Source organism: Sciurus vulgaris, assembly GCF_902686455.1.
Source record: "Sciurus vulgaris genome assembly, chromosome: 6".
Taxonomy (NCBI): domain Eukaryota; kingdom Metazoa; phylum Chordata; class Mammalia; order Rodentia; family Sciuridae; genus Sciurus; species Sciurus vulgaris.
In genome coordinates, this window is record NC_136466.1 from 156,644,461 (window position 1) to 156,666,479 (window position 22,019).

Sequence of the window (22,019 nt, forward strand, 5' to 3'; positions counted from 1 at the left end):
TTAAGGACCTCGGAATCAGACCAGAGACCCTGCAGATTATAGAAGAAAAAGTAGGTCCAAATCTTCACCTTGTTGGTCTAGGATCAGACTTCCTTAACAGGACTCCCATAGCACAAGAAATAAAAGCTGGAATCAACCACTGGGATAGATTCAAACTAAAAAGCTTTCTCTCAGCAAAGGAAACTATCAGCAATGCGAAGAAAGAGCCTACAGAGTGGGAGAATATCTTTGCCAATCATACTTCAGATAGAGCACTAATCTCCAGAATCTATAAAGAACTCAAAAAACTCTACTCCAAGAATTCAAATAATCCAGTCAACAAATGGGCTAAGGAAATGAATAGACACTTCACGTAAGAAGATCTACCAGCAATCAACAAACATATGGAAAAATGTTCAACATCTCTAGTAATAAGAGAAATGCAAATCAAAACCACCCTAAGATTCCATCTCACCCCAATTTGAATGGCGATTATCAAGAACACAAGCAACAATAGGTGTTGGTGAGGATGTGGGGAAAAAGGTACACTCATACATTGCTGGTGGGGCTGCAAATTAGTGCAGCTACTCTGGAAAGCAGTATGGAGATTCCTCAGAAAGCTTGGAATGGAACCACCATTTGACCCAGCTATCCCACTCCTTGGCCTATACCCAGAGGACTTAAAATCAGCATACTACAGAGATACAGCCACATCAATGTTCATAGCTGCTCAATTCACCATAGCCAGATTGTGGAACCAACCTAGATGCCCTTCAATTGATGAATGGATAAAGAAACTGTGGCATATATATGCAATGGAATATTACTCAGCCATAAAGAATGATAAAATTATGGCATTTGCAGGCAAATGGATGAAATTGGAGAATATCATGCTAAGTGAGATAAGCCAATCTCAAAAAACTAAAGGACGAATGATCTCGATGATAAGCGGATAAGAACATATAATGGGGGGTAGGAGGGGTTAGCATTAGGGTTAGGGTTAGGTTTAGCGTTAGGGATAAGGAGGGTGGTAAGAATGGAGGAAGGAAGGACTGTATAGAGGGAAAAGAGGGGTGGGAGGGGTGGAAGGGGTGGAGGGAAGGGAAAAAATAACAATGAATCAAACAACATTGCCCTATGTAAATTTATGATTTTTAATAAAAAAAAGGAAAAAAAAGGTATTTTACTGGTCCATACTTCATAGCATTTTGCCAATTTTCTTCATTGGAAAATTTTTCTTCATTGTTTTGATTCAATTTTGGATTGATTTCTCTGATGGTCCTAGAGGAAAAATTTTGTCTTTCATGCTCAAATTGTGTTCCAAATTCTACTAGGTTTTCTTCCAATCTGCATGCATTTCAGCATTAGACCTCTCTCCAAAAAAATCAGTGTCATTTCTTTCCTGCACAACTGATAAATACTCAATTCACAAAGGATGATAGCCTGATAAATTTACCAAATATAATAGCTATGTTCTTGAAAATGCACTCTAATTATTAACATTAACGTGCACGTGGCAGGTATCTTATTAAAATAATTCAAGTCTTCTCTTTAGTAAAAAGTGACTGCATAGATTAAATGCTTAATGGCACAATTGATGTCTATTTCTTGTTGTGTCAACTGTCTTAGCCCATTGTAAGGGTATAGTAATATTAGCTATATAAATCTTTCTCCTTTAGAAGTAACTCCAGAAACAGGTTTTGAAACTAAGTTAATAATTTTGAATTTAAATCTATAATGTTAGAATTGAAAAAGAAAAAAAGTCACACTGAAACTGTATGTAACATTTGTCAAAGCGTCTTAGTGTTACAAATTAGTGAGACGGTAGCGTGTGCCAATTAGCATTATATCATAGTTAATTTTTATAACATATTTTAAAATATTTTTTTAAATTTTTTCTCATTACTTACACATGACAGTAGAATGCATCTTGACACATTGTGCACAAAGGAGCACAACTTCTCATTCCTCTAACTGTACCATTATCTAGACTCATACTGGTAGTGTAGTCGAACATGTATGTAGGATAATAATGTCCATCTCATTCAACTGTCTTTCCCACCACCAGGCCCCCCCACATCCCTATGCCCAATCCAAAGTTTCTCCATTCTTCCTTACCCACTCCTGTTATGGATCAGCATCCGTTTATCAGAGAAAACATTCAGCCTTTGGATTTGGGGATTGGCTTATTTTGCTTAGTGTGTTATTCTCCAGCTTCATCCATTTACCTGCAAATGCCATAATTTCATTCTTCTTTAAGGCTGAGTAATATTCCATTGTGTATATATACAACATTTTCTTTATCCATTCTTCTATCGAAGGGCATCTAGGATGGTTCCAAAGTTTAGCTATTGTGAATTAAGCTGCTTAAACATTGATGTGGCAGTGTCACTGTAGAATGCTGATTTTTAGTCCTTCAGATATAAACCAAGGAGTGGGAAAGGTGGGTCAAATGGTGGTCCCATTCCAAGATTTCTGAGCAATGTCTGTACTGCTTTCCAGAGTGGCTGCACCGTTTTGCAGTCTCACCAGCAATGTGTGAGTGTGCCTTTCCCCTCATATGCTCGCTAGCATACTATTACTTGTATTCTTGATAATTGCCATTCTGACTGGAGTGAGATGAAATCTTAGAGTAGTTTTGATTTGCATTTCTCTAATTATTACGTGCATGATGAACATTTTTTCATACATATGTTGATTGATTATTTGATTATATTTCCTCTTCAGTGAAGTATTTGTTCAGTTTCTTAGCCTATTTATTGTTTGGGTTATTGGATTTTTTTTTTTTTTTTTTTTTAGGTGTCAAGTTTTTATATATCCTGGAAATCAGTGCTCTATCTGAAGTGCATACTGTAAAGATTTTCTCCAAGTCTGTAGGCTCTTTCTTCATGTATAACACAGATTTTAATAAAAAATCCATATAAATTCCTGAAGGAACATTATATCGTCCTGAGTTCCATTTCTCTTAACCACATTTTCTTTTCAAATCATGTTGTATTCATTCAATACCATCCAATTATACAAAATGTATTATACATGTCAGTGTTCATCAACATGCTTAATAATTAAATAAGCATTGTCCTTTTCAAGCACTAAGTATTACATACACAATGATAATACAGTGCTCAATTTCATATGTCTTATCATATGTATGAAATTGAAATAAGCAGAGCCTCTTTTCCTGAATGACTTTGGAGATTTGGGTGTCCTAGCTATTCAACTCCTCTTTAGACATCACTGCAGAAGCAGCAAATTTCATGAAGCATGTGCTGATTTCCTGTTCCATAACATAGTGACTGCATTGCCAAAACACATGACGTGCACACAGCATGTCATTTGGGAGATGAACCTGCATCAAAGACAAGGTACAACACTCAGATCAAAGCCAGTGAGTCTGCTTCCAGAATCTCCCAACAATCAATGTAGTTTGTCAGCAATTCACTTAAACTTTTAAGACTTAGTGAGAACTATGAATTTGGTAGAATCTCAGAACTTTCTGGACCTTAGCTATGTTGTATGAATTCTGATTTTCAGTATATGACTGGTAGCCAACTGCTGCTCTGTGTTCTCTAAGAAAGAAAGCAGTGCCTGGACCTGTCCAAAGCTCACATACAAGGCTCGGTGTTATTATAGGCTGGCTGGATGCTCACAGGTAGACAGTGTTGTTCTGGAAACAATCTCACAGAACATCAGCAGGTCACTTTGAGAAGATGATGAAGGGAGATAAAACAAACCAGGGTGCAACCTGCGAAACACTCAAAAGTCCTCCTCTGTCTGCTAAGATGACTGACTGTTGCTTCCTAGACCAAATAGCCCCTATGGGGACAATAACAAAATTGTCATAATAAACAAAATGAGTTCAAATGTTATCTCCGATAAAACAAACAGGTTTGCAATAAGGTCTGCAGTTTCTAATGGAGGACAAAGAGGATGCAGAGGGATGTAGAATGTGGCTGTTAATGGGATAAGAAAAGAATATACAGAAGTTCTAGAAAATAGAAAGGGTGAGAGTGTAATCAAAAGAAATTGGATGTTAGCATGCAAAAAAGGGAGAAAGAGACTCTGAGGGAACAGGTAAACAAAAGGAAAAGAAAGCAAGAAAAGTAAAGAAATAAAAACTTAATTTTTTAAAAAAGGAGAAAAAAGAAAATCTATTGTATAACAGTCATATAGTAATGAAACCTCCCAGTGTTCAGTAGCCTGATGCAAGAGAGGTACCTGACAATGAGCTTCAAGCCTCCAGCAGGCATCTCAGGATGGGATTTGCCCCACCCGAAGATCGGAGCTATGGCTTCCAGGATTATCCAAGATGGGTTTCGAAATGTGTTGGCAAATGGGGAGCTGCAGCTCAGGGGTGGACGTGGTCAGCTGAAGGTCCTGGAGGCAGGATGCAGTTGGTCCAGCAGGGGTCCTGGAGGTCCAGTGTGTTTGGTGTAGTTGTGGGATCCTGGAGGCCGGGTGCAATCAGTCAGTCTGGGTTCCCGGTGATAGTGCGCATTCAGTTGGTCTGGGGGTCCTGGCGGCAGGGAGCAGTCAGTTGATGTGAGGGCCCCAGAGGCAGGGAGTGATCAGTCGGGCGGAGGGATCCTGGAGAGGGGGCTCCTATGGGGCCTGGCTGTTCTGACTGTTGCTTCCTTACCATCTCCCCTTCCTACAGATGAGATTTATTGAGTCTCTCAATCACAAAATTATCCTACTTCCTGACTACATCCAGTCATGGGCTAAATCTGACTTCCTTGTTTCCTCACCTGAATTACCTACCTAAGCTCACCTCCTACCTGAGGTCTTTCTGATGCCCTCTTCCTGAGAGGTCCCACAACTTCCTGGACTGCACATTTTCCTTTCATGTGGCATCAAAAATCCAGCTTGGTCAACTCCCAGTGTGCTCTTGGTGGTCTTTTATGGAGATCTTTGACAACCGACATTGGTTCAACTCTAGTGCTTTGCAAAGACTTGGTCTTAAAATCTGGATAGGCAGTTCTGTAACCTCTGCTCCAGCACCTTTTATGCATTTATTCATGAAGCTAAGGACATTCTTACATGGACATTCTATTCTTAAATATTCATAAAAGTATATTTTAGCAGTATACTTATGTGATAGTGCTCATCTGTTGGGATCATATTACAAATAGAATTTCATCCACAAACCACATTATCATAATGAAGGATCAAGATGATATCAATCAAATTCAACAAATAATGTGATAGTTTATTTATTAACCACTTCTTTTGATCTTGAAAAGTTTAACGTGCAATTATTCACCAGGCACGGTAGCGCACACCTGTAATCCCACTGGTGTGGGAGGTTGAGGCAGGAGGATTGCAATTTCAAAGCGAGCCTCAGCAATGGTGAGGCACTAAGGAACTCAGTGAGAACCAGTCTCTAAATAAAATACAAAATAGGGCTGGGAATGTGGCTCAGTGGTTGGGTGCCTCTGAGTTCAATTCCCGGTGCCAAAGGAAATTTCTAAAAATTTAAAAAGCAATTATTCTTATATACTTTATAATATTACTAGTAGAAAATAATATTTTTAATAAAAAATAGTTAATTAAAACTATTTCAATTTTTTATTGTAAAATATGTACTTTTTGTAGGTACATTATTTCTTTATAGAGCTGACTCTTGTGTCATTCATGTTAATTATTTAGTTTTAGTTATGGAAACTGTTTTTTGCTCACATTGACAAAATTAAACCTGATCAACTTTCTCTTTGCTCATCACTGACTGAAATTATGGCAAAGATATTCTGGTGCACCTTCCATAGAGGTCATTGCTATAGCCTTCAGATTTCATCTTTAATGCAAATACAAAGATTGTGATATTTGACTTTCCTTAAATAACTGGTTTCACAATTTTTTCATCACATCAATAATATGCATTTTCCAGGAATGATGGAGTAGAGATTAGACCATGATTAGTTTTATAAGTAATGCATGTATATGAAAAGTAAATATCATACTAGGTCATATTGATTTGGTTTCAGCTGAAAACTCATTGAATTTCCCTGAAGTTCTTGCTTTATGTAAAAATGAAGCAAATAAAAATAAAAACCAACATAATGCCATTCTCAAAAGTTAAAATCTAACACAAACTCACTCATCTACTAACCAGTCAACTAAGAATTCTGAAAATGTGCAAATATATTTTTATAAAATATTTTTTTGGCCAAAACAGATGACATTATTGACTGGGGCGGGAAAGTCAAATCACAAATCAGATGAATGCCCATGAATGAGTACATTAGGCAGCTTTTATAGGTTAACTGAAAAGCAGAAATCCCAAACATTGAGTCACTGTGCTTGAGGTGGAATGAGAAGACACATTAAATGAGACTTGTTCTACGTAGTACTCAAGAGTCCCGGTCTCCTTGACCACTGAATGAAATATATGTATCACACAGAAACACACAAACACACATGTACACCCCTTACTTGCATATGAGAAAAGAACAATGTAGCAATTAACACTAATGTAGCAATTAACTTTTATCCCTTTATTACAAATATATATTGCAATGTATTTAACTATTCAATTTGGTTGAAAGTTAGTTTCAAATATTTTGATTCATTTGCATGTAACTAAATGTAGAACTATTTCCTAACCAGTTTTGACTCAAAGAAAAATTAAGATTAATAGGTTAAAGGATAAGAATTCTATTAGTTTTTAAATTATTTTTTATTTGTTATAAGTAGTTACACAAGATGGTAGAATGCATTTATGCATTTCATAAATGGAGTATAATTTCTCATTTTTCTCATTCTATATGTTGTAATATCAATCGGTCATGCAGTCATACATGTACATGAGGTATTAATGTCTGTTTCACAATACTATCCTTCCTGCCCCCATGCTCCTTCCCCTCCCTTCACTGCCCTCTACTTAATCTAAAGTAACTCTCCCCGCCCCCGTGCCTCCTCCCCTTATTGTGAATTAGCATCCATATATCAGAGAAAACATTTGGCCTTTGGTTTGTTGGGATAGACTGATTTACTTAGTATCTTATTTTATATATATCACATTTTCTTTACCCATTCATCTATTGAAGGGCATCTAGATTGGTCCATAGTTTAGCTATTGTGAATTGAGCTACTATAAACATTGATGTGACTGTGTCTCTGAAATATGCTGATTTTAAGACCTTTAGGTATAAACGGAGGAGTGGGATAGCTGGGTCAAATGGTGGTTCCATTTCGAGTAATTTTTAAAATACGGTTGTAAAAAGATGGGTATTACAAAATACATACAGTAATTTACAAGAAATGATATAGACTCAAACGTGGGGGGAAGTCATCTCATGCTACCCTTCACCACATTTGAGTATTCTTTCCCAAGTGACCTGATTGCTAGTCAGATTCTGTCACCATCTGCCCTCCTCTTTCTTCCATATACAGATCAGATATGTCTGCAGGACAACTAAGATTTGCTCTGAGTTTTTCTGACTTTTAGCCTTAATTACTGTATTCATTTCCTTTGTGCCAGGATTCAGCTCTCTCCCATACTCAGAATTCATCCTGTATACCTCTAAATTGAATTTTTTTAATTTATGGTTTTCTTTTTCATTTTCACACATTTATTTATTTTATATCATGAGAAAAATCACACATCTTTGTTGCGTACTTGTTGTTTTGAAATATATCTATGTTGTAGAATGTTAAAGTAAATTAACATCTGTTTCCTCACATCATTATTTTTTACAGAGAGAACACTTAAAATCTACTCTCATCACTTTTAAAAAACACAATACTTTTTTAGTAACTCTAGTCACCACATTGTACAGTAGATTTCTTGGAATTATCTCTTCTGTCTCACTAAAATTTTGTATGTACTCATTAGTATCTCTCTAATCATCCCAACACCTATTCCCTATTTACCAAAGTCCTACTCTCTGCTTTTACAAACTTGACTTTTTGACAGAAAGAGCATACTTTTTGTCTTTTGGTGTCTGGCTTATTTCACTCATATAATGCCCTACAGACTCAACCATGTTGCTGCACATAGCATGATTTCCTTCTTTTTAAAGGATGAGTATTATTTCATTGTGTATGTAGACCACATTTCTTATATCCATTCATCTGTTGATGATAATGGACTCAGTTTGATTCCAAATCTTGGTTATTGTGAATAACACTACAATGATCATGGGAGTTCAAATGTCTCTGACATACCAATTTCACTTTATTTGCATATGTACGAGCCCAATAATGAAATTCTTGAGATAGAAAATTTGATCGGTTCCTTCCAGAACATGAATTGATTCCATGATTTTTTACCTTTCTACAAAGATTGAGTGTTCTTTGAACTTGCTTTTGTGAAAATCTTCTGATGGTGAGATCACAGACTGGTCAGGAACAGACCCAGAATCCAGAATGTGCTTCCTTTCAATGACATTTCTAAAAGCCAGCCATAATAGATTAAGCTACCTTTCCCCTTTTACCTGTGCCTATATTATTATCATCAACAAAATTTAACTTCCCAGAATTTTTGATATTCAGTGAGTTAAACAGGCATATTTTGAAAAGTAAATGACATGTATTTGTGAACTATTAGCTAAAATTATTTTCAATTTAATTTTTAGAAATGTTTTTGTTCATTTACTTTGGCATATTCTGCCATCCATAGATTTACCTATTAAACTTTTCTGTTCATAGCTGCATTTTTAAGTCCCAACTAATCTCTTTCTTTTTTATTTTTTCCTTCCTTCCTTTCCCTTTCTTTCTTTCAATATGATTCTGGGGACCAACCCAAGTCACTGTGCATACTAACCATAGTGCAGTACCATTGAGTTATATCCCCAATCCCTAATATTTGGTTTCTTAATATTTTTGTGCAATTTTTTAGTAGATACACTCACTAGATGCTACTCCTAAAATATTTTAATAGATTTATTTGTTTCCAAAGCAGTTTCAACACATTGTATTAGGAGAAAGTATTATCTATTATTGAATAATGAAATTACCACAAGCTTAGTGTCTTAAAATAATTCATATTTATTTTCTCATAGGATCAGTTGGTTATGAATCCAGTTATGACTTAGCTGGTACTCTGCATTCATGTCTCTCACAAGACTGGAAATGAGATGTCAGCCAAGATTGGAGATTCATGAGGGGTCTTCACTGAGGACCTCTGAGCTCACATGAGGTAAAGAATTCAATTCTTTAAAAGATTGTTGAAAGAAAGACCAGCCCTATTTCTCATACATGCATTTCTGCAAATGGCACCTTCTTTTGCCAAACTGTGCAACCAGAAAGCACAATCTTTTGTGACAAGATCACAGAAGAAATATCTCTTCATGCTTGCTATAATCCATTGGTTACAGGAAAATCACTGAATCATTCTACATTCAGAAGGAAGGGATTAAATAAGTGCATGAAAGCAAGAGCCAGGGATTATTGGTGAGGCCATCTTCAAACCACTGGCTGCTACAGACAGCATTCAATAACCATGATAATTCCTACAAGATATCATGCATTTTGAAAGTTGCACTATTTCTGTTAGTTTTAGTTTCTTACTACAGCAGACAGTTTTAGAGGTCTCAGAATAACAAATGATAATTATTTAAAACTAGTTGATAAAGTCTGTTATATACCTGGCAGAAATATTTATAAATCTTATAGCTAACAAGAGATATATTCAAAATATGTAAAGAACTCCTATAACTCAATAATAATAAATTCTACAGCAACCCAAAGGAAAAAATGGGCAAAAGACTTCAAGAGAATTTTTCCTCCAGAAAAAAATATACATAGCCCATAGCACATGAAAATATGCTCAACATCAATGATCATTAGGAAAATCAAATGAGAACCACAAAGACATAGCTTCTTACACTCCTTAGGACCAAAACCAACTAACACAAAAACTCTCAGCATAAAAACAGCAGTAAATAGCCGGTGGGTCGCACTGTCACACTCCTTTAATCCCAGCAGCTCAGGAGGCTAAGTTCAAAGCCAGCCTCAGCAAAAGTGAGGTGCTAAGCAACTCAGTGAGACCCTGTCTCTATACAAAACACAAATGGGCTGAGAGTGTGATTGTGTGGTTTAGTGCCCCTGAGTTCAATGCCTGTGCCATTAAAAAAGCAACAGTAAATAATGAGAGTTGGTGAGGATGTAGACAAACAGAAATCCTTTTGCCATGTTGATGTGAACATAAAATGGTGCAGCCAGTGTGTTACCTCCTCAAAAAAAATTTTTTTTCAAGTACAAATTGTCATAGGATATAGCAGTTCTACTTCTGAGTTTTTTTTTTTTTTTTTTTTTATTTATGCATCTCCTGAGCAACAGAACCAAAAGTATTAAATAACTATACAATAGGAATTGGCATTATGGAACTCAAGAGTTCCTACGATCGTTCATCTGCAAACTGGAAAAACTAAGAAAGCCACTGGTGCGATTCTGTCCAGTTCTGAAGGTCTGAGAATGATGTGGTGGAGGGGACGGTGCCAGGAGGGACTACTGTTGACTGAGGTGGGAGAATATGGATGTTTCGGTTCAATCAGGGTCAGAGCAGATTTGCCCCTCACCTGCTGTTTTGTTGTACTTGGGCCTTAGTGGATTGAACGATACCCACCCACATTGATTAAGATAGGTCATCTTCTTCTGGTAGTTGTGCATGGTGTGGATTTCACTGGTCATGCATTCATAGAAGAGCATAGGAAAGTTCATTCTACTGTCTTTCCTATTCCCATCTTCCCTCCCGTCCCTTCATTTGCCTCTGTCAAATCTAGTAAACTTCTATTTTTCACCATGTACATCTCCAAGAATGAATTTTCAATTAGAATAAGTTACACCCCAAGTATGTATAGTATGTCAAAACACACTCTACTGTCACATATAACTAAAAAGACCAAGTAAAAATATTTTTTTAGTAAAAGATGCATCTTCCTTACTCAATACAATGCTAATTTCTTTAGGAATCATCCTCAGAGAAACATTCAGAAATAAAGTTTTCAAGCTACTCAGCATCCTTAGCCCAGTCATGTTGACACATAAAATGTATTGTAACATTGCTTTATTACCAACACATTGAACCAGGGTTTTGAAGAGATACTGTTTCTTTCATATGTGGAAGCAGCATTTTCATAATGCCAAAATGTGGAAGCACATATGTGTCCATTGATGGTTGAGTGGTAAACAAAATTAAGTTTATACATACAAGATAATTTTAATCAATCTTAAGAAGAAAGGAAATTCTGAAACATGCTGGAACATGGATGAACTTGAAGGGCGTTATGCGAGGTAAAATAATCCAGTCACAAAGAGACAAATACTGTGTGGGTCCACTCATAGGAGGAATCTAGAATAGTCCAATTCATAGAGCTATACAGTAGATATAAAGCTCCTGTAGGAGATGGGAGGAGAGGAAATGGGGAAGTATTATTAAATGTGCAAGAACTTTCAATTTTTCAATATGAAGAGTTATGGAGACGGTTGAAGAGGTTGAAGAGGGTGGTTGCACAACATGGTAGGTGTATTTACACTACTCAACTGCGCACTTAAACTATTAGAGAACAAAGAGGGTCAGTGGGATGGTGGGGGAAGGGTAATGAAGCACAGATAAAGTAAAAATATTTATTTGCATGTGCAAATACATAGCAAAGAAACCCAATATTCTGTATAATTTAAATGCATTTAGTATTGACTTGAAAAAATATTTTAAATACTAAATTATATGTTTATATATTTTAACACAATTTAAAACAACTAAACAACATCTTCTCTTTGATATGTGTATAAAATAATGTCATGATTTGTCCAGACTGTTTAAGAACTTATAAATCTGCAATCAACTAACACCTTTGAAGACTTGAAGAAAAGTAGCTCTTATAGTTTCATGGACCTTTCAACACAGTCTAAATCAAAAGTAGATAAAGAATTGAAAATTAGATCAGTAGAGTAGAGAGAGGGAAAAGGGGAAGAAAGGGAGGAGAAATGGGGATTGAAATAAAATCCCTTATATGTATAATTATATCACATGGATCCCAAATGCTATGTATAAACATAATGCTCTAATTAAGAAAAGTAAAAAAAAAAAAAAAAAAACAAAAAAAACTCCTGAAAGGGAAAAGGCGATATGAAATATTACTAACTCATTTCAATTAGGAAGATGCCTCTGTGCATGTTATCTATATGTAGTTTCCACACTATTTCAGATTTTTTTTGCTAACTGGAAAAGACTGTCAAGTAATAGTTTAAGTACAGAAAAATCAAAAAGTTTATGTAAAATTATACACCTTACAAAGTTCAAGAGTAGTTGTCTTAATTTGCCATAAGGGGACTATTATTAGTTAGGAATTTTCCTTAAATAATTGGAATATAGTTACATTGCATACATTTTCAATATTTTCAGAAAATATTTTAGAAATACAGCAGCTTGTGTCTATGCAAGATAATAAAACAAATTTTAATATTGTCTTTTTAAAACATTCTGTGCTTTTAGGATGATTTGGCAATAATAGCTGGAATATTTTAAGTCTAAAGAAGTTTTACTACCCTTACTTGTATTCTGTTTTATCTGTGGTTAGGCTTACCTCCTAGAGCATGATCTCATTGTCCTAAGATTTGAAAACTGGTCATTTATTACATACGCGATAACCAAAAGAAATCAATAAACCATATGTTAAATCTCTTTTTTGCACATAGGTGCTTTATAATCTCCCTCTTATCTCTTGTTCAGTATGTCCTTGGGTTAAGAATCATATGATTATTTCAAATGATGCAGAGAAAGCGTTTGACAAAATACAACACCACTTCATGCTCAAAACACTGGAAAAAATAGGGATAGTAGGAACATACCTCAACGTCATAAAGGCTATGGATGCTAAGCCCACAGCCAATATTATTCTTAATGGAGAAAAACTGAAAGCATTCCCTTTAAAAACTGGAACAAGACAGGATGCCCCCTTTCACCACTTCTATTCAACATCGTCCTTGAAATACTAGCCAGAGCAATACTCCATGAGAAAACTTTTAGACCTCATAAATGAATTCAGCAAAATAGCATGATATAAAATCAACATGCATAATATAAAGCATTTTTATTCATAAGCAATGAAACATCTGAAAGGGAAAAGAGGAAAACAACTCTGTTCACAATAGCCTCAAAAAAAGAAAAAAAAAAAAAAACAAAACTTGGGAATCAATCTAACCAAAGAGGTGAAAGATCTCTACAATGAAAACTACAGAACATTAAAGAAAGAAATTAAAGAAGAACTTAGAAGCTGGAAAGATCTCCCATGTTCTTGGATAAGCAGAATTAATATTGTCAAAATGGCCATACTTCCTATGTTTTTTTAATTCCAAATTAATTATAGTTCTTCACTCTGGCTATGCTTTTTAAACTTTTTGTTATTTTGTATTTTTTACATCCTAGATCCGAAAGGCTACCCTTTCTTAGAAGTCCAAATAATACTTCCCAAACACTTGAGCGTGGCCTCACCCACAAAGTTTATTCCTTTGTTTTTTTTTTTTAATTCCATAAGCATGTATGATTATCAGCATAATGATTCTTCATAAATTGTACATTATATTAAAGACATTTTAGTTCAGGGACTAGTTGTATTCACTCACAGTGTGCCACATGTTAGGTTGTCAAGGACTCTACTAAATATACAAATCAGGCTTGTCCTGCCTTTTAGAACATTCTAGGATTACTTATTTTATCTCCAAAATATGACAAAAATTGTTTTCTTCTTCCTTCTTTATTCACTCAACAAATATGTATTCTATGTATGTTGCCTGCAGATACAGAGTAGGCACTGGGTTTAGAGCAAAAAACAAGAAAAATATACTACCTGCCACTAGGACATTTTTGGTACTCAGTTAAACGTTCCCTTAATTCTAAAACACTCTTTATTCAATATGATGTTTGGCACCATAATAAGCAATCCACCAGTTTTATGCTCACTGTTTGAAGTTTAGAATATATTACATTGTACACATTACAGTAAAATAGTATAACATGATACTTAATATAAAAATCTGTAATTGTGTGAGTAATGCCATATAACTAATTTCACATGCAAATTGAAAGAGAAAAATCATTAGTAAAGATAAACCACAGGTCATTTAACCTCTAAGTGTCAAATTATCCAAACAAAATACATGTTTACATTAAGCAAAATTTAGACAAAAATTAGACTGTCCAAGAACATGTCTTTGTGACTTTCACACTTGTAAGTCAAGTAACATTAGAATGAAAAGCACATACGAAAATTTGGAGTCAAAACATGGAGATGTAAACTAGAAGAGATTATGCTAGAGTATAATTACTGTAGTAATTGTTTTTGCTAGAAGCAATTTTTCCCATTATGATGGCATTTTTTGACAAAGCACCAACAACAATGGTTCAATTTGCTATACAAAGTGTGACTCAACACATTTATGTGGTGGAAATGTTACATATAAATTGTACAGATAGTTCAGGAAATATTAAGTGAATTTTCAGATGTAATTATCCAGTATTTAAACCGTCCAGTGAAGTTGACTCATAAGCTCTGGAGCAGAGCCATTGTAGAACATTCCAACCATTACTTTCAATTTAGACCATCAGCTTCGGCCCATTTACTGAGTGGTGAAATCAGAGCAATTGATTCTTCTGAGTCTCTGCCAGTTACACTCCATATAGTTCATCCAGACCATGTGCATTCATCTGAGTATTATTTTTGGACTTCAACAAGAATTCTCCACTTTCAACTAAATAGGCAGAGCTTCTGAATGAAATTCATAATTTGAAGGGCTGAGAAGGCTCACCCTGGTCATAAGTAACCCTTCAGTAAGTTATACATAGACCCCTATTCTAGTAAATGTCACTAGTGTATGTCACACCTCAAAACAATGTCATTCTCCACCCTTGCATAGCATACCAAACAGCATTATATACAGATATAAATGATGTGTCTTCATTGACAATCATTCTCACTAATTATGACATACTAGTTGATATGTTGTATGTTTTGTATGGCATGAAACACATGAAGTTGATTATAATGTTTGTATTACGTTGAGCGATTATGACAATCTGTGGCATGTTATGCATATGAAAGAATTAAAGGAAAAACATGTATAAAATATAATCTATAACTTATGTATTTTATAGTAAGTACTTTTTAGAATTAGTATGATCACAAAAATCCATCATTCTTTAAAATTTGAAGTGACATGTTGCAGCATTTTCTAATGACAGTTCAATAGGTGTCATGTATATGTATGCATATATATAGATACAGAGACGTAAGTTTTTACTGTTTGCCCACATGTATGTAAAGGCACTTAAACCAAGAAAACATCAGAAGAAAAGTAAACACAAAATCAAACTTTTCATTTTAGGATATTTTCATATTCTAGTAGTTAAATATTTAAATATCATGAGCATGGAGAACATATATTCACATTTTATTTGATAATCTACTGGATGTTCTTCTAATAACCTTTGAATACATAGATCTGAATACTCTGTCTCATCCTTCTATGCTTTGTTCAGAAGACAAAGCTCCATGAATATTTTCATATTTGTTCACTGGCAGGGTTTTCTGAGCAAAGATTATATAAAACACTTTATTAAATATAAAAGTTATACTATCTGTGCTATGAACTTTCCAGATTCCATGTAAGTGAGATCATGCAGTTTGTCCCTTTGTGCTGGGCCTATTTCACAAGGCATAATCCCTTCCAGGATCATCCATGTTGTTGCAGGTGACAGGACTCATGCCCAGTTACCAGAGAAGGGGCAGGTGGCAAGGTGATGGGATCGAGAGGTGATACAGTGCTGCAAGCAGAGAGGAGGAATAAGTTCTGGTGTTCTCTAGAATAGCAGGCTGAACATAATTAGCAATATTGCAGTGTATAGCTACAAAAAGTTAAAGTAGGGCTTTAGACTCTATTCACTGTATAGAAATGATAAAGTTTAAATGATAGATAGGCTAATTGCCCTGAGTTGATCATTATCTAATATGTACAATCAAAACATCATATTGTTCCTCATAAATGTAAAAAAAAGTAAGTAAATAAAATAAATTTTGAATAAATAAATACAATTTCTGCACAATAACTACAATGTGACCTGCTTTTAGTGATTTTGCAATAGTCCACTGTCATCCACCATGATCTATTTGTGTTGGAAGAGTTTGGTTAGCAAATTGGGTGCATTTGGAGATCTTTAAAGTTGTAGGATGAGAGAATGACTGAGGCTGCTACTTTCTTCCCCAGCTCTCCGCACATTACACGCTAAATGGAATGTTTCTAGGCCCCACCAGGGAACACAGTTAACTGGAAAGATTTTGGGTCTTTCTTGGTATCTCTACTCCATCAGTTTTGCCAACCAGTAGAGAAAAGAAGAAATCATATCATTAATGAAAAGGAGACTTTATTATAAATCCTTCAGATGTTAACAGAATCAAATGAATAAAAATATGATTTTATGTATAATTTTATGCCAACCATTTTGCCAATCTACCTGAAATGTAAATGTTTTTGAAGTAATTCACCAATCATGACCAAAGACAACCTGAATACTCACATCTGATGAGAAAATAGAATTCTTCATTTAACCATCCTATCAAGAAAACTGCAGGAATAGATAGGTTAACTGGTATTTTTCCAAATATTTATGGAAGAAATAATACAGTTGTATATCAACTTTTCCAGAATATAGATAAAGAGTTTGGACTTCCTGATTCATTTTATTAGGTCAGGATAAACTGGGGGTAATATCTACAAAGGGTAGTACAAAAAGACATAAGCAGGCCAATAACTACTCTGGAAATTAACACAAACATTCTAAACAAAACAATGAATATGACCTAGTGATGTATGAAGTAAATAATAAGTGTAATTTTGCATAATATGATTATTCTATTAATATAACTACTCACAATAGGGAGGAAATGTGAAACAAATGCTCATTATCATCCTCAGACATGACTAATTTATTTTTTTTTATAAAAGGCCAGATATTCCATAATGTATGACAACTAGTTCTGGACAATGAATGACATTGAAACATGAACAGGCACTATTGTTTATAACTGAAAGGCTTTTGCTTTTATAGCCTTCCAGCTCCCTTAATAGTGAAATATTAAGTGCTTTCCCTGCGATGCCTTTATGAAGATGAGCATGTCCCTTAGCTAAATGTTGACAAAGTTTTTTCAATTCCAAGCTGGTAAGATAGAACACAGATGAATTAAAAACACAAAGGAAAAAGTAAAACTAGTGTACTCTTCTCAGAGGGAATGATTGCATAAATAAAAAATAAAATCACAAACTGTTAATAATTAATTTAGCAAGGTCTTTATAAAAAAATGAACAATGTTCAGCTGCAGTGATAGAAACCTAGGCAATGGCTGTGGTTATTTAAATGTGCTATATTTTTAGGACTCAGACACGGATATATGAATTGTCAAAACAAGTAAAACTAGAAATTTATAGCTATTTTTGTCATTTTTTCATGATATCAAATAAAACTGATTCGAAAAAGAAACATAACAACTAAATGCAATATGTTAACTTTAATTCTAGTCCCCCAATCTACTACAATAATAGCATTATTTTAATATAGAGAATAGGAAATAGGTGTGGTATTGTTTATAATACATTTCTCTATATTTAATTTTTATTTTGCAATTTTATTATTTTAACATGGAGTATTCTTGAAGGAGAAAAGATTCTTCCTGTACTTGGGAGACCAAAGAGAAAGATAGAATTTTTTTTTTCCAATCCAATAGCAATCTTCCCAAGTTCTCCTCTATTTGCATAAAGCAGAAGATCCTAGAATATTTTCCCACCATAACCATGTGTGTATTCCACAGGGTACTAGATGTCAATTTGTCCTTCTAAGGTCCTTGAACTCTATGTTTTCTCCTGTTGACCACTTCAGAGAAATAGAAGGGTTATATAAGTTCCCAAGGCCACTCAGGCTCGGAGAACAGGACCCTGGCTCTAGCAGTTCCATTCTGTGTCCTGGCTGAGTTACAGTCTGTGCTTTGCCCGGTTACTGTCTTTCAGAGGAAAGTCAGGTCTTCACTCTTCAAAGAGGGTTTAGAAAGGAATTTGAAATCTCAATATTGTTACTTTACAAGAAGGAGTTTAATTATCTTTGGCTCAAATATTTTTATAAAAAAAAAGATCATTAATTTCATTTCACACTTTAATATCATGACATATTCTAAAATAGTCCTGGAAGAAATAATAAAAATAATAAGCATTATATTAATAACACTGGTTAGGATTTACTGAATACCATCTATGTGCCATGAACTGAAACATGCTCATTTAACTCAGCTCTTGAATGAAGTAATTGATGGAAAGCTGTTTGCTCTATTTTTAAAGTTTACATTTAAATTAAATTCTGGAACTGGAGCCAACTCAGAGCTTCTTGACTCTAAACCCAGATCCTCTAAGTGCTATATTCTAAAACCTTTCTAGTTGAATAAACACCATCATCTTAAGGAAATGCCTTTCATTTTCATCTTATTAGGTAATGAGTATTGATTTTTGCTGGAAGATTTAATATTATGCAATGGATATTAAACGATGTAAGTTTTATTGTAGTCTTACAAAAAACATTAAATTGAATCAAGTCAAGTGGAAGAAATTAGGCAATACTAATGGTGAGAGATATTAGTAAACAATGAGTTCAAATTGCTCAAGTATGTCAATAATCTGAAAAACATAACAAGGAGAGGAAAGCACTATCATTAAACAGAGTAAATGAGCATGAAACTTCAGTGCAATGCATGCTTCTTGATTTATCCCTGTATTTAAAACTATTCGTGAAGGATATTTTGAAGAAATTTAGGAAAATTTGATTATGAACTATACTTCAGGCACTATTACCATATTGGTGAAAACTTGATCTATAATAATAATATAAGGCCACCATTCTTAGGAGATACAAGCTGAAATATTAGGAGGCAGTTTTAAATTATTTATAAGGAAAATTATACATATGTCAAAACGCTTTATAACATTTCTGTATTCAGCAACGAACCTTCTTCACGCTGTTTAAGTTAACTTGAAGAGTGTAAATAGAGAGGATGCAGTTAATAAATAACAACAACAAAGAACCAATCACTGAATATCATCCTCTTTACACTGTAATGATATTTTACCAAATGTTCAATACATATTTTATTGAAAAGTATAGATAATATTTAAAATATCCTAACATTTTGCTTGTCTTTGCTTTTTCGTCTTTCATCATTTAATTTTTCCTTCACTGAAACAGTTTTTTTTCCCTGAACTCTTTTATCATAATGAGAATGAAGATTCTGGTTTTTTTTTTCTTTTTCAAAAAAGTTATAGTAATATCTATATCCACAAGCAAAATGTATAAGAATTCAAACTTGCAGAAAACTTTTCAGTCTCATAGTGGCATCAATTGGTATATTGTAGTCATCTTCACTTGGTTAGAATGTTAGTTTTCTCTTTCAAATAACTTTTGGTGCATATTAATGATACAGGATGGTGGTTTTCATTGTGACATATTTGTATTTTCATATGGACATATTTTGTTCTTTCCAATAGTTCCTCTTTTCTTCCTCCATCCCTCTAAAGATCTCCCTTCCACTTTCATATCTTCTTCCCCTCCTCCAGCTTTTTCCCCCTCCAATATCCATGAATGGGAGAAAACATGTTTATTTTGCTCAAAATTGTGGTTTCCAGTTCCATTCATTTTCCTTCAAATGACAAAATTTTATTCTTCTTTATGACTCAATAAAACTTCTGTGTGTGTGTGTGTGTATATGTGTGTGTGTTTGTGTGTGTGTGTGTGTGTGTGTGTGTGTGTGTGTTCTTTAACTTGGTTATTGTGAATTTGGCTGTAATAAATATGGGTACTGATGTATATAGAAAGTATGATGACTTTAATTACTTTAGATAAATACCAAGAAGTATTATAGTTACATCATCTGGTAGTTCTACTTGTAGATATTTTTGAGAAAACTCCAAAATGATTTCTTTAATGTCAGTGTGAATTTAAATTTCCATACAATGTCCCTTTCACTCTGCATTCTTACTAGCATTTATGATTTGTACTCTTGATGATTGTCATTCTAATTTGAATGAGATGGAGTGCCAATGTAGTTTTGATTTGCATTTCTATGATGGTTAAAGATATTGAACATTTTTCATAACAAGACATGGAAACAAACCCACCCAGCCACAGTTATTTGATTCTTGGCAAAGTTGCCAAAAAACATATTGGGGAAGATAGTATTTTTAACAAATAGTGCTGGTAAATTGGATATATGTAGAAAAATGAACTAGATTCCTATCTTTCACACTGTACAAAAGTCAACTCAGAATGGATCAAAGATCTAAGTATAATATCAGAAATTTTGCAACTTTAAAAGAAAAATAGGGTGAACACCTTAACATATAGGTACATGTAAAGACTTCCTGAATAGTACCCTTATAGCTCAGGAAATAAGAGGAAAAATTAATGAAGGGGAAGGTATCAAATTTGAAAACTTCTACACAGCAAAGGAAACAATTCACAGAATGAAGAAACCAACGCAATGATAGAAAATCATAAGCAATGTCTCTTCTGATAGAGGATTCATATCCAGAACTCAAAAAACTCAACGCTAAAACAAACCAACAAAAATAACCCAATCAATAAATGGGCAAATAAACTGAACAGCAACTTCTCAAAAGAAGAAATGACCAACAATTCTAGGAAGAGAATGTGAGTTTTATATTAAATGTTAGCAACATTCACAGTGGGTGAAACCTAGTTAGAAGTCAGAGCAGAGAATAAGACCCAAAATAATTGACGTTAAAATAAAATATTCAGAGAATGCCAAGTAACGTATGCATATATATACAGAAATGCAAACCATAAAAATAAACCTTTGGAAGAACAGAGTTAAGAGTGGTTTTTCCAGGTCTATATTTGTCTTACTGCACTGAAAAGGAAGTGAATGCTGTAATGGAAGCTAGCAGATTATTTGGTCTTTCATATGATAGTGTTATGGGGCACAACTTAATAACAGACTGATCACCACTGAGAAGCCCAAATTTGAGAGTCTTTATTAAGCCAGTCGGCTAACTGTCTCACACAATGTCTCCAAAATGGCTATTGGGAGAACAGCCCCGACCACAGGGTTGTAGGGGTTCTTATACCAAAAATTACATTAATCATAAGTGTCTGTTGCTATGATTCAAAATTACACATTAACAATATGAGATCACCGACAGAGGGGGAAGTGGGTCAAAATGACCCTTACCTAGGTACAAACTAAAGAATGGTTACTAACATCCACAGAATCATTGTTCACATGGTAAATTGTTTAGGAGCAATAGGAATCAAAAAGAGAGGAATTTTTCTTTACATAGGAATTATTCTGTATTGCTAAACATGTCATACTAAGTAACTGATGATGAGCACAGAGACGGGGTGTTCCCATGGGAGAAGCTTATTTCCTACATAACATGGAGTCTCAGAGCAAAATGGAATCTGTTAGTCATTTCCCTTAGAGTCTGGCCTATAACATTCTCATGCAGCCAGATCTGTCAGCCCATCACAATAGGTGATAGTGCCATACAGAAACTTCTAAAATTAATGAGTTAGCAGACAATTTTATACGCAAAGGTGTTACCTGCCATCTGGATAATTAGAGAGCTGATTAGCTATGAAGCATGATTTTTCATTACTATATAAAAATTTAGCTCAAAATAATTGACCATATACAAAGAAATACAATGAGAGCAATGAGTGCTTTATAGACTTGGGCATCGCTTTTCTAATGCGACCTTAAAAATTGCCACAGATTTAGAAATTTCAAAGAGTATAACTTTATTATCATGGTTCCTAAGAGTAAACAGTGTAGGCATAAATTAGGTGAGCCCTCTCCAGACTGAAACCAATATGTCAGGGCACATTGATTAAAGGATAAAAATAGCAAGTGAATAAAAAAATTAGTAACTAGTTAAATAATTAAATAAGCAAACTGTGAGCGAGTAAGTGTGCTCTGCTAACCCAGTCTGAAAATCAAGAACTGAATGGTGGGGGGAGATGAGTTTGCCAGTTGAAAGAGCCCAATTTA